The sequence below is a fragment of the Giraffa tippelskirchi genome, chromosome 2 (assembly GCF_054371585.1).
Source record: "Giraffa tippelskirchi isolate mGirTip1 chromosome 2, T2T-mGirTip1v1.2.pri, whole genome shotgun sequence".
NCBI classification, from domain to species: Eukaryota; Metazoa; Chordata; class Mammalia; order Artiodactyla; family Giraffidae; genus Giraffa; species Giraffa tippelskirchi.
Genome location: NC_137276.1, coordinates 212,054,525 through 212,069,131, shown reverse-complemented (window position 1 = coordinate 212,069,131; position 14,607 = coordinate 212,054,525). Strand labels below are relative to the sequence as shown.

The following is a 14,607-nucleotide window of genomic DNA, read 5'->3' as shown; positions in this document are numbered from 1 at the left end:
CAGGTAGATTCTTTACTTGCTGAGCCATCAGGGAAGCCCACGGCCTCCATCTTACTGTGTGCTTATGGAACCTCTCTCCTGTACATAGGGAGATAGAAAAACAGAGAGAGAGAAAGACAAAGAGAGTTCTTTGGTGTCTTTTCTTATAAGAACACTATGAGATCCTATCTGGATCTTATTTAACCTTAATTATTTCCTTAAAGGCCCCATCTCCAAATATGGCCACACTCGAGGTTAGAATTTCAACAAAAGTAATGCAATTGCTCTACAAAGCAATCTCTTACTGTCTGCACAATTCCTTATGTGCTCTTTATATGTGTCACTCTACTTTCAAATGAAGTCAAGGAAAATTTGTCCAAAATTAATATTAAGAAATAGATGTGCTTAGTCGCTCAGTTGTGTCCAACCTTTGCAACCCCGTGGACTATAGCCCGCCAGGCTCTTCTGTCCATGGGGACTCTTCAGGCAAGAACACTGGAGTAGGTTGCCATGCCTTCCTCCAGGGGATCTTCCCAACCCAAGGGTTGAACCCAGGTCTCCTGCATTGCAGGGAGATTCTTTATGCCTGCAAAGTGGGAGACCCCGATTTGATTCCTGGGCCTGGAAGATCCCCTGGAGAAAGGATAGGTTACCCACTCCAGTATTCCTGGGCTTCCCTGGTGGCTCAGCTGGTAAAGAGTCCACCTGCAATGAGGAGACCTGGGGTTCGATCACTGGGTTGGGAAGATCCCCTGGAGAAGGGAACAGCTACCCACTCTAGTATTCTGGCCCCCGTAATATTAACCTAACAAAGAAATAGATAGATGTAGACAAATGGATTTTCTATTTTTCTCCAGAAACATGCTGCTATTGACTTGCCTTTGTAAGACTACTTGAGGGTCCTGATATATAGTCAATGACCACATGGAAGTTCAGCTCGGAAATAGTAATCTCATTTGCAGTGAGGTAAAAGTTGCTCAGTCGTGTCCGACTCTGCAACCCCATGGATTATACAGTCCGCGGAATTCCCCAGGCCAGAATACTGGTGTGGGTAGACTTTTTGCAGTGAAGTCACTGTAAAATTTTGGTCCTTCCAGCCATCACAAATTAATCAGTGTCAGATCAGGTCAGCATTTTTATGAAAACCAAACAAAACTATTTTGGCTACTTATGGCATTGGCAATTCTATAGGCAACACAATGTCTTCTGAGATCCTTGCAGAACTGTACCGTCAGCATTTCAATAAACAGTACTTAGGTTAGCATTGCCAATGTCGATGATGTAAAGATTCTACACTTGTTTGGCAAAAGAAAAAATATCTCCCCTTTGATATTTGCCAAATTTTGTATCATATTATTACATCTTTCCTTTCCCACTATATTTAGCTGTTTGTCATAGCTTTCATTCCCTTTCCTGAACTTTTGGGCGGAACTGTTCTGATGTAACTTATACAGTTAACTGTTACAGTTAACTCCTTCAGGGGGAGTCTCCTTTTGCATTCACCATCTATAGACTGTCACTTCTGTATCATTATATATAATCCATAAAGAGCTTGGGCTTGAAAACTGCTGTATCAACCATGAAAATGAATACCTACCTTGAATAGATTGTAGTGTAACTAGTGAGAAGTTTAATATACTCTGCAATATTTTTATGTTTCCTCAATGTATGAAAATCTATTCAGACATGGGCTAAAGAAAAATAAGCATTATTTGTGAGGGTCTAAAACCCTGATTCCCTTTAGCTTAAATTTGTCTTCCAGAGCAGATAGGCTGAAAATCATGCTCACAAAATCAAAAGCAACAAATTTAATTCATGTTTCAAGAGCATCTCTCAAAATATTGGCCAGAGTTGTTTCCCTCATTCCAGACAATGGTGGCAAAACGTCTAATATGAAAGACAATAGCTGGGCTAAATGGGAAAGATGAATCAATGCTAGTCAGAACATGTCAATATTTTTGCATGGAAGCACACAAAGATAATCTGTTTTAAACCTGGTCCACCCTTCCTAGCAAGTCTTTTTTTTTTTTAACTTGGTAAATTGAGGTTCTTAATATATATGGTAAAGATCTCTAACAAAAACTCAGATCCAGTCAGCATTTCTAACAAAGTACAAACATAGTTTCAATAAAGAAACTGTCCAAGTATTTTATATACTGAAAGAGAGATCAGCCTATAAAATGCAATACTGTGAATTAAAAAGCACTAACCTAGCAATCAGAATCCTTGGATTCAAGACCTAGCACTTCCACTAACCAGCTGTGGACTGGGCACATTTCACCTATATGGAACTTAGTTTTCTCATCTATAAAACGAAGAAAGTGGAAAAATTCCTTAAGGGATTTTCTAGAACACCCAATAAAATGAATCATGAGTATTGCAGAAAGCAAAGAAGAACTAAAGAGCCTCTTGATGAAAGTGAAAGAGGAGAGTGAAAAAGTTGACATAAAACTCAACATTCTGAAAACTAAAGTCATGGCATCCAGTCCCATCACTTCATGGCAAATAGATGGGGAAACAGTGGAAACAGTGAGACACTTTATTTTGGGGGGCTCCAAAATCACTGCAAATGGTGACTACAGCCATGAAATTAAAAAATGCTTGCTCCTTGGAAGAAAAATTATGACCAACCTAGACAGCTTATTAAAAAGCAGAGACATTACTTTGCCAACAAAGGTCCATCTAGTCAAAGCTATGGTTTTTCCAGTAGTCATGTATGGATGTAAGAGTTGGACTATAAAGAAAGCTGAGTGCCAAAGAATTGATGCTTTTGAACTGTGGTGTTGGAGAAGACTGTTGAGAGTCCCTTGAACTGCAAGGAGATCCAACCAGTCAATCCTGACAGAAATCAGTCCTGAACATTCACCGAAAGGATGGATGCTGAAGCTGAAAGTCCAATACTTTGGCCATGTGATGTGAAGAACCAACTCATTGGAAAAGACCCTGATGCTGGGAAAGATTGAAGGCTGGAGGAGAAGGGGATGACAGAGGATGAGATGTTTGGATGGCATCACTGACGCAATGGACATGAGTTTAAGTAGGCTCCGGGAGCTGATGATGGACAGAGAAGCCTGGCATGCTGCAGTCCATGGGGTTGCAAAGAGTTGGACATGACTGTGACTGAACTGATTAGAAAAAATAACTTAAATGCATACCCTACTGATGATCACTATCCTTATATGGGTAAATGAAGATTAGTCTTTGGTACACACAAATACCAAGATTTCTGCTGATCTATTTCACAATGAACTACTGGTAAAGCTCATTTTATTCCTGAGAGCAATTTAAACACTCAAAATAGAATCCTTACTACCAATCAAATTTCTAGAGAAGCTGAGAATGACAGCATAGTTAAAGAGTTTTTTCCTACCTTTAGAATCATATTCAACTCTTGATCATATCTGTATCAGAAAGTGTTTAAAGTGTTAGTCGCTCAGTCGTGTCCGACTCTTTGCGACTCCATGGACTTGGGCCTGCCAGGCTCCTCTGTGGGATTCTCCAAGCAAGAATATTGGAGTGGGTTGTCATTTCCCTCTCCAGGGGATCTTCCTGACTTAGGGATCAAACCTGGTCTCCTGCATTGCGGGCAGATTCTTCACTGTCTGAGCTCCCAGGGAAGTCCCATCTATTTAAGACACTCTGTAGTTTATACTTAGACTCTCAAGTACATGTTTCATGCATATTAGATTCTAGTTTATTTTCCTGACCACTGATTATCATTATAAGTTATTTTCAAAATTAAGAAACATTTGAAAATAACAAAATGGCTTTTCTTAACTTATTGACACAGGAGATTCTTTTAGGCCCCAGTAGTTAGGGTTATGCTAAATAATTTATTTTCTTCATCAACAGCAAACCTTTTATCATTCTATCTTTCTGCTTAGACCATTAAATATTTAAGAAACTGTTAACAGGGAGTGTTTACTAAATCTCTAAACCTCACTAAATCACTAAAGCAAGAGTAGCCAAACATTTCTTAAAATCTCTGCCAGATTTATAATTTGCAAAGTCATGCTAAAGCATTTTGGTTGGCAATTTCATTAAAGTCCTAAAATACTCTGCTATTGCACTTTTAAAATCTAGCATGACAGCTTTTAGTTTCGAATAATTTGACATTGCCCCTCCATGACATCTTTAATAATAGCACGAGCAAATTAGATAGGAACACAAAGATGAAACCTTCTGACAGAGTCTGGAATCTATGTCATCTATAAATGTCCAATACCTAATCTATTGTATAGGAGAAAAAGACAAAGCTGTACCTAAGCCCTTAGGCAAATCTTAAGTTGAAAGCAAGTTAAGCTCATGGATATCATTTTAATTCTGACACTTTCGTTATCATTAATAAATGAATTTTTTTTCCCTCCAGCTTCACGTACTTTTTTTCTGCTTTCATAACATGTCTCTACTTGATCAACTCTATGACACTTCTAGGATAACATAATAAGCACTTGCAACTCCAGGTCTCCAAGAAAAATGGGAGTAATAGGGAAGCGAAGCTGGCCCTGTCTTCTGCTCTTCATCTTGCCCATCTCTCCTGCCCTCCTGAGCCCACTCTTGATTCTTTCTTTCCATGATGTATCTCTGCCTTCCGGCTTCAACCTCTCTGTCTTATTCCCCAAATGTCCTTTAGATCTTCAACTCTTCCAAGTAATTTGAGGTCTAAAGCTAAAGTATTGGCTGCAGTCACCATATCAAATTGTCGCAGATATCTTCAGTCTGAAATGTTGGTGTTTTGTGGTTAATGTAATAGTCACTCAAAATTCAAGGTTGAAATTCAGAATGTATATGTATTTAAAATTATTCTTTACAAAAATAGAATGTTTTGTTAAATAGGGAAAAAATGAACAAATCTAAACTCACAGATCTCAACATCTCTTCTCAAGCCCACTCCCCATGTAAATCTCTGCCCCTCCCACTGCAACGCTTCCCTCCCACACACGCATACACACTCCTTCACAGAAAATGGCACTGTCATCTATAAAAATAGGGGCAACCTGAAAGTTGAGAGTTAGGTTTTATTTGGTGGGAATGCAGGTGAACCCAGAAGAGCTGACTCTGAGGAGGCAGGGAAGGAGCCAGGCTATATACAAGTCTGCAGCAAGGGGCAGGTAATCTGAATATTAAAAGTCAACTTAATTAAAAGAAAACTAAATACCTCAAGTGAAGAAATTTAGTGATCTTCTATGCATGAAAAGGTACATGTGTCCGGGCTTGTTGAAATCATTTCTTTCATATACATCTAGCTATCTGCGTCCAATCCTGCTTTCTTGTTCACATATTAACTCCTTGTTTACCGTATGAGAGGCAAATGTGGCAGATGGCCACCTCTCACATCCCCCAGCTCCTCAATGCTTACTTGGGAGGAAGTAGCTGATGACTTCCAAATATCTGGCTTTGTTTTCACCTGGGCTCAGAAGTTTGCATTTGGAAAAGGCTTGTTTACTGGTAGAGTGTAGAGCAGAAAATATTTCATTTCACAGCACTAATATCTACTTAGCTGCTCAAACATGGAAGTCATTCTTGGTTCTACTTAGTCTAACATCCAACTTTTCTGCAAGGCTTGTCTTTTCTACCCTTCCAATATATTTGGGATCTATCTGCTTTACACATCTTCATTGCTACTAGGTTTATCCAATCCACCATCACCACTGCCCTTAACAACTCACTGCTTCTAAATGCGTTCCCTGAGCCTACTGTGCTCCTTCCACTTCACAACAGCCAGGGTAAGGTTTTTAAAACAGAAATAGTGTCTTGCTTAAACATGTTTAAATGTTACATCCTGTAATTCAGATAAAACCCAGACTCCTTGTCAAGGCCCCCAGGATCATATGAATCCAAATACTTGATGAACCTGCATCCAGTCTCATTTCACAACCCTTTATTCATTATGCTTAGACTACCTCGACCTCATTTCAGTTTGGGTTTTTTGTTATTTGTTGGCTTTTTTGTCTTTTTTCCCCGTGAAAGTTGTGTTTTGTTTTCTTATTTTTAACACAGCCTCTCACACCTCAAAGGAAATGCCCCTCCATGGATGCTTTTCCTAAAGATCTCACCTATGCAGGTTTCCAACACTTCCTCTCTCACCCCATCCACTGATCTTCATCACATGTGCTTTCATTACCTTCAAAGAATTTATCATCCTATCTATAAATATGTAGCTATTTGGTTGCTTAACTCTTAATTGACTGTCCCTTCATTAAGCTGTTAGCTCCATGAAGGCAACTTGATCAACTCTGTGACACTCCTGGGATAATGTAATAAGCATCTGAAACTCCAGGTCCCTATTGCAGCCCCTCATCTCTGTTGTATCACCTGTGTATCTCTATTGGATCACCTGTGTATCTCTCAGTGTTGATTCCTAGGAAGGGCTCAACAAATATGGTTAGGTGTGTGAATTACATTGGTGTTATGGGCTAAACTATGTCTCCTCAAAATTCATATGTTGAAGTCCTAACTCCTAGTACCTCAGAGTGTAACCATGTTAGCAGATAAGTTCTCTAAGAAGGCAACCAAGTCAAAAAAAAAGCCAGTAGGGTGGGTACTAATCCAATCTGACTGGTATTCTTAGAAGAGGAAATTGAACACAAAAAAAGAGAAACCAGAGATGTATGCACACAGAGAAAGGCCCATATGAGGATACAGCAAGAAGGGGGCCATCTGCAAGCCACAGAGAGAGGCCTCAGAAGAAATCAAATGATCTAACACCTTAATATTGGACTTATAGCCTCCAGAACTGTAAGAAAATTAATTTCCATTGTTTAAGCCATCCAGTCTGTGATATTTTGTTATAGCAACCCTAGCAAACTATACAAGTGGAAATTAAAATGCAAAGATAAAAATAAATCACATTGTATGAAAATAGTCATATTTTATTTGAATTTATAATTATAATAGGATGTAGTGTGAACTGCAGTTCTGTTCATTATCTAGTCAATCTGGTTAATAAAGACAGATAAATTCTATAATTTTCCACTTGGATTTGGCAAACTTCTAAAATTTTCCAAAACAATTTGTCAAACACTTCCTTTTATCTGCATAAATGACAACTTTGACTAATATTATGTTTCTAGAAGATGCTTTGGAGAAGGCAATGGCAATCCACTCCGGTACTCTTACCTGGAAAATCCCATGGACAGAGGAGCCTGGTAGGCTGCAGTCCATGGGGTCGCTAAGAGTTGGACACGACTGAGCTACTTCGCTTTCACTTTTCACTTTCATGCATTGGAGAAGGAAATGGCAATCCACTCCAGTGTTCTTGCCTGGAGAATCCCAGGGATGGGGGAGCCTAGTGGGCTGCCGTCTATGGGGTCGCACAGAGTCGGACACGACGGAAGCGACTTAGCAGCAGCATCAGAAGATGCTTGCTTCTTGGAAGGAAAGCTATGCCAAACCTAGATAGTGTATTAAAAAGCAAAAACCCAAAGGCCATAGAGTCAAAGCTATGGTCTTCCCAGTAGTCACGTATGGATGTGAGAGTTGGGCTGTAAAGAAGGCTGAGCACTGAAGAATCGATGCTTTCAAATTGTGGTACTGGGGAAGACTCTTGAGAGTCTCTGGGACGACAAGGAGATCAAACCAGTCAATTCTAAAGGAAATCAACCCTGAATACTCATTGGAAGGACTGATGCTGTTGAAGCTTCAATAATTTGGGCATCTGATGCCAAGAGCCGACTCACTGGAAAGACACTGATGCTGGCAAAGATTGAAGGCAAAAGGAGAAGAGGGTGGCAGAGGATGAGATGGTTGGATAGCATCACCGATTCAATGGGCATGAACTTGGGCAAACTCCAGGAGATAGTGAAGGACGGGGAGACCTGGTGTGCTATAGCCCATGGGGTCTCAAAGAGTCAGATATGACTTAGTAACTGACCAAAAGCAAGAACATATTTAGGTCAGCTGTATCTGTTCAGTTGTTGATAAGATTATTCAAGAGTATCACCACCAGTCATTACCAAAGCTAAAGCTTACAGTCTGCTCTGTTGACGTTGCATAGACTATGCAAGAGCAGTGTAGTCATAAAAATTCTTCCCAAACAGAAAATAGTAATTTTATATAGTTCTATAACTGTGTTCATCTCAACTTTCAAATTTGAAATGAATTAATATTTAAAAGCAGAGACATTACTTTGCCAACAAAAGTCCGTCTAGTCAAGGCTATGGTTTTTCCAGTGGTCATGTATGGATGTGAGAGTTGGACAGTGAAGAAAGCTGAGCGCTGAAGAATTGATGCTTTTGAACTGTGGTGTTGGAGAAGACTCTTGAGAGTCCCTTGGACTGCAAGGAGATCCAATCAATCCATCCTAAAGGAGATCAATCCTGGGTGTTCATTGGAAGGACTGATGTTGAAGCTGAAATTCCAATACTTTGGCCCCCTCACACGAAGAGTTGACTCATTGGAAAAGACCCTAATGCTGGGTAGGATTGGGGGCAGGAGGAGAAGGGGATGACAGAGGATGAGATGGTTGGATGGCATCCCTGACTCGATGGACTTGGGTTTGGGTAGACTCCGGGAGTTGGTGATGGACAGAGAGGCCTGGCGTGCTGCAATTCATGGGGTCACAAAGAGTCAGACACGACTGAGCGACTGAACTGAACTGAATAATAATCAAATATTCTTTGAGCTCATCTGAAAATCATTATAAACCAATTTTTTGCAAACTTTTGAAGTCCTGAACATTGAAACAAATCTAGTATGTCTCTATAGATCTAAAACTGTGTATGGAGAGGGGACTTCCCTGGTGGTCTGGTGGTTAAGAATCCACCATCCAATGCAGGCGACTTGGATTCGATCCCTGCTTTGGGGAACTAAGATCCCATATGCCTGGGGCCCATGCTCTGCAACTAGAGAAGCCCCCACTAGAGAAAGCCACATGTCACAGCAAAGACACAGCACAGCCAAAAATTAAAAAACAAACAAACAATAAACTGCATGTTGCATTTCTGCCCCTCAACCTCACTACTTTAAAGATGGATGTCAAGGAGAGGTGTTACATATGGTAACTACTGTAAATACAAAATGAATACAAAAAAAAGATTTTCAGTCTACAGCATCATCAATATGTCTGTATAGTTCTGATGCCTATAATTACTCCTCATTTGAAAGCATTATTCTATCACTTTGCATGCCATTCATTTTGAAGTTCAAATTATAAAGAGTTTGTCATAGATTTAATATGTCTATATTGAAATCTTGCCATTTTTTACACATAGTTTAATGGATATCAGAATTTTTGTTTCTCTTTTTCATTTGGCATTACATTTTTCAGTTCTTGTTATCTACCACTCTTAAGTATAGGATTTTTCTAAATTCATGAATATGAAGACAATATATCAAGCAAGATACAGCTATAAAAGGTCATAGATCTTCATCTTTATACCTACTTCCACTGTCTCTCTCTCTCTTTCTCTCTCTCTTCTACCCAAATTACCTCATCAGGAATTATTTCACTTTACAAAGGAAAAATATTTTGAAATTTACAGAATCCTTTATTATCTTAACAAAAATTTCAGAATTGCATAAATGCCAAGAAACATATTCAAGTTCATCCATAATTTCTACTTCTTCTATTTGGAATTTCAGGAAAAAAATTTAAACTCCATTATCATTAACAGAATCAATTCCTCCTTTTTTCTCAAGAAAACAGCTTTACGTTTGGCCTCTTTCACCTAATTACACAGGTACCCATGTCAACTCCTTCCTCCATGAACAGCCTCATACAACTAAATGCAGCTAACCCCTGGACTCCTCACAAGCATGGAACATAGTAGGCATTCATCAATGGGTTAGAGGAAAAAGTGTGATGTTTTCCTGCAGACTGTGGAGACACAGCACAACCAATAGGATGAAAGAGCTGGTGGCTATTTTCCCAAGAGAGGAGGTTAGAGTTATAGAGTCCATGTCACTTCTTTTTTTAAATGGCTTTCTGTCCTCAGTACTCAATTGTGTTGCCTCATAACTTTTTGCCATCCTCACCTCCACCAAATCGCTTTAAGTCAAACCTGGTGGCACGATGTCTAAGTTGGTAGCTTTTCTCCAAGATACTTTCTATTTCAGCTTCCTTTGAAAGGAGATCAAAGATCTCTTAGCAGACATAATAACTCAGCTTAATTCTAGTCAAAATGAGACCAGAAGGGTCACAATATGTGGCACTCTAGCTTTGCTCGGTTTTGATGATTTTATATTTACTGCAATGTGAATGCAGGGGGAGCCAGTGGTGTATTCCTCCCTACTATCATTGATATCTCCTGCCCAAGCAAAAATGACTCAAGCAATCTAAAGTAATGGTGTCCGTGTGTGCTAAGTCGCTTCAGTCACGTCCAACTCTTTTCAACCCTATGGACTGTAGTCTGCCAGGCTCCTCTGTCCAAGGGATTCTCCAGGAAGGATACTGGAGTGGGTTGCCATGCCCTCCCTCTTCCAGAGAATCTTCCCAACCCAGGGACTGAACCCTTGTCTCTCATGTGACCTGCACTGGCAGGCGGGTTCTTTACCACTGAGCCACCTGGGAAACCCCAAAGTAAAAATATTAGCATATAAACTTAGAAACCATAGAAAGGAGCATAACATATTTTAATAATAGAAAATATTCTATTTTTAATATAAAAACACACACTCAAACTTTGAGTGGGGAAGAGGACACCATATTCAAAGCTGTGGTCACCACACCCTGTACTTTCATTTTACATTAAATAATCTCTCTCACAAGTATCACTGCCAGGCCTCCTATATATCAACTATCACTATGGCATCAAAGCAGTGTAGTTAATCTAATTAGACAATATTCAATTACCTCTGTTAGGGAAAAAAGATACACTTTCTCTTTTTGCCAGAGTCATTACTGATTAAGTGGAGGAGGGTTAGAAAGAGCATCAAGAAGCCCAGATTTTCAGGCTTCTTGAGCCAAGATTAAAGTAGAGTTTGGGCAAAAAGTTAATTCTTGCATTTCCTCTAGGTGGTAGATTAAGCACTTAAGCAAATCATGAAGTTCAGAGAATTGCTTATATTCCGGCGGGGGGGTAGGGGGAGGAATCACTCTCCGTGCTGAAGTGCAAGTTAACCCTAAATTTATAAAGACACTCTCTGAGCTGTAGATTAGTGTAGAAAGATGAAATTTGGAGACATGAGAATTAGCTCAGCTCTTGGAACCTTGCCCTTAAAGAACAGGAATCTGCTCTAACAATAAATGAAGGCAAGAATTAATCACTGCAGTGATAGCAATTATGGAGTGATGTTCCCAAGAGACAAAAAACAAAAAAAAGGTTATCTTGTGAGACCTAAACTAAGAAAATCAAGACATCATGAACAAAGGACACATTCATTTTTGAGCAATATACAGGTAAAATTAATCAGAATTTTAGAATACAGTCTCAACAAAGGCTGCCTAAATAATATTCGCATTTGGATTTTTAAGCCTTGTGTGCATGCTAAGTCATTCAGTCGTGTCTGACTCTTTGCGACCCTGTGGACTGTAGCCTGCCAGACTCCTTCTGTCCATGGGATTCTCCAGGCAAGAATACTGGAGTGGGTTGCCATGCCTTCCTCCAGGGGATCTTTCCAATTCACAGATTGAACCAGTGTCTCTTTCAGGCAGGTTCTTTACCAGTAGGGCCACCTAGAAAGCCTTTTTAAGCCTTAATCATGCCCCAAGGGAACTCCTGATTTCTAACCTCAATAGTAGGTACCTTTCCCTCTACTAATGATTTACATTTCAGTAAACAGTTTTACCAGGTCTTCTCAAGTGGTGTTAGTGGTAAAGAACTAGCCTGCCAATGTAAGAGATGTAAGAGACGCGGATTCAAACCCTAGGTCAGAAAAGTCATCTGGAGGAGGGCACAGCAACCCACTCCAGTATTCTTGCCTGGAGAATCCCATGGACAGAGGAGACTGGCTTCTTCTAAAGGCTCTAGGAGGGAAGCTTTCCTTGCCACTTTCTAGCTCTGGTGACTCCAAGCAGTCCTCAGCTTTTGGCAGTTTGACTCCAATATCTGCTTCCAGCCTTCTTCTCTGTGTCTCTGTCTTCTCTTCTGTCTGCTGTATGCACTTTATACTGGATTCAGGGCCACACATTTAATCCAAAGTAATCTTATCTCATGATTCTTAACTTATGTACATGTGCAAAGACTCTTTTTCTAAATAAGGTCATAGTCACAGGTTCTAGGACACAGGCATATCTTTTTGGAGATCACCATTCAACTCAGTACACCAAAGGTTTTTCATTTTTAGGCCTTTGTAAGTCTTTTTATTTTATTTTATTTTTTTTGACTGAAGTAGAGTTGATTTACAATATTATATTACCTTCAGGAGTATAGTATAGTGATTCAGTATTTTACAGATTATACTTCATTAAAATTTACCACAAGATAATAGCTATAATTCTCTGTGCTACACAATATAACCTGTTGCTTGTCTCTTTTACACATAATAGTTTGTATCTCTTAATCCCATACCCCTATTTTCCTCATCCCACCTTCCATCTCCCCTTTGGTAATCACTAGTTTGTTTTCTATGTCTGTGAGTCTGTTCCTGTTTTACATCTATAATCACTTGCATTATTTTTTAGATTACACACATAACTGATATCATAAAGTACCTTTCTCTGTCTGACTTATTTAATTAACAGTAATATTTTCTGTGTCCATCCATGTTGATACAAACAGCAGAATGTCATTCTTTTTATGGCTGAGTAATATTCCACTGTATATATAATACATACCACATCTTCTTTATCCTTTCATCTCTTGATGAACATTTGGCCTTTGTAATTCTTGTTTCCTCTGCTTGGAGAATGTTCCTCTGGATATTTTGATTTGTCATCCAGGTCTCAGCTTCCCAGGTGGCACCTGGTACAGAATCTGCCTGCCAGTGCAGGAGGTACAAAAGACACTGGTTCAATCCCTGGGTCAGGAGGATCCTCTGCATAAGGAAATGGCAACCTGCTCTAGTATTCTTGCCATGGAGAATTCCACGGACAGAGGAGCCTGGTGGGTTATAGTCCATGGGGTCACAAAGAGTTGGACATGATTGAGCAACTGAATCCAGCAGTTTTCGGTCAGCTCAGATGTTATACACTATCTTTACTCAGTTCTTCCCTGTCCATCCTACCCAAAACTGCTTCTCTTCATTGTTTTTTTTCCCCAATTACCATATTTATTCTTATCACAACATTCATCTAAATCTGGGGGGTTTGTCCTTTTTATTTACTTCTTATTTTCACTCTCTCACTCTCAAACAAAATCTCCATAAGGGCACAAAATCTGTCTGTTTTACTTATTGCCAAGTCCCTGACATCTAGCTCAGTGCCCAGCATGTTATAGCTGCTCAGTAAATATTTATCAAATACATAAATACAGACTTTACAACAATTTTATGAAGTAAGATGAAATTAGCCATCTGAGGAGTTAACTTGGAAACAGGCTAAATAAGAAAAAATTTGAATTAAGAGAACCAGCACACGTTTCAAACATGAATGAGTTATTACTGATATAATAAAAGGTTACCTAATCAACTATTTATTATTTATATAAAGAATTAAAAAGTATTTCCCCCCTCTGTCTGTAGAAAAAAGATAATCTATTGAAATCCAGAAAGTGCAAAGCCCTAAAACAGGAAAATAATAACATGTTTCTAGAATGAGATAGATTGCTTTTCTAAGAATCACAGTGTGTAAGGACTGGGTACATAACTTCTGGAGCCCACAGCAAAATGAAAATACAGGGTCACTTGTTACAAGGGCAGGTGAATGCATCATAAGGATACTAAAAAAATAAAGCTTTTCCTTTTTCTGCAGTTTCCCTATCAATCATCGTGGTGTTTTTTAATTTATTATTTAATGTTTTTCTAAGTGAAGAAATATTGCTCTTTACAGCACTGGACTTTACTTCCACCACCAGTCATGTCCAAACTGAGTGTTGTTTTCACTTTGACTCCGTCTCTTCATTCTTTCAGGAGTGATTTCTCCACTCTTCTCCAGTAGCATATTGGACACTGACCAACCTGGGGAGTTCATCTTTCAGTGTCCTATTTTTGCCTTTTTATACTATTCATGAGGTTCTCAAGGAAAGAATACTGGAGGTAAATTAGGTCAAACAGGAGATGGCAAGAGTGAACACTGACATTTTAGGAAATCAGTGAACTGTAATGGACTGGAATGGGTGAATTTAATTCAGATGACCATTAAATCTACTACTATGTGCAAGAAACCCTTAGAAGAAATGGAGTAGCCCTCATAGTCAACAAGAGTCCCAAATGCAGTATTTGGGCGCAATCCCAAAAATGCCAGAACTATCTCTGTTCATTTTCAAGGCAAACCATTCAATATCACAATAATCCAAGTCTATGCCCCAACCAGTAATGCTGAAAAAGCTGAAATTGAACAATTCTATGAGACCTTCTAGAACTAACACCCAAAAAAGATGTCTTTTTCATCAAAGAGGACTGGAATGCAAAAGTAGGAAGTCAAGAGACACCTGGAATCAAAGGCAAATTTGGCCTTGGAGTACAAAATGAAGCAAGGCAAAGGCTAACCAAATTTTGTCAAGAGAACCCATTGGTCATAGCAAACACCCTCTCCCAGGAACACAAGAGAAGACTCTACATATGAATATCACTGGATGGTCAATACTGAAA

At 39.3% G+C, this 14,607-nt stretch overlaps 1 protein-coding gene across 13 annotated transcripts in view; it reads right to left on the bottom strand.

The window, feature by feature from the left end:
- Positions 1 to 14,607, bottom strand: part of CHODL (chondrolectin) — a 593,574-nt gene that overhangs the window by 214,877 nt on the left and 364,090 nt on the right. For 2 of the 13 annotated variants that reach the window (XM_081572705.1, XM_081572697.1), the window contains exon 2: positions 12,695 to 12,833. The exons of the other annotated variants lie outside the window; for them this stretch is intronic. The gene's annotated coding sequence lies outside the window, so the exon portion shown is untranslated. The remainder of the gene's footprint in view (positions 1 to 12,694; positions 12,834 to 14,607) is intronic. 13 annotated transcript variants of the gene reach the window in all.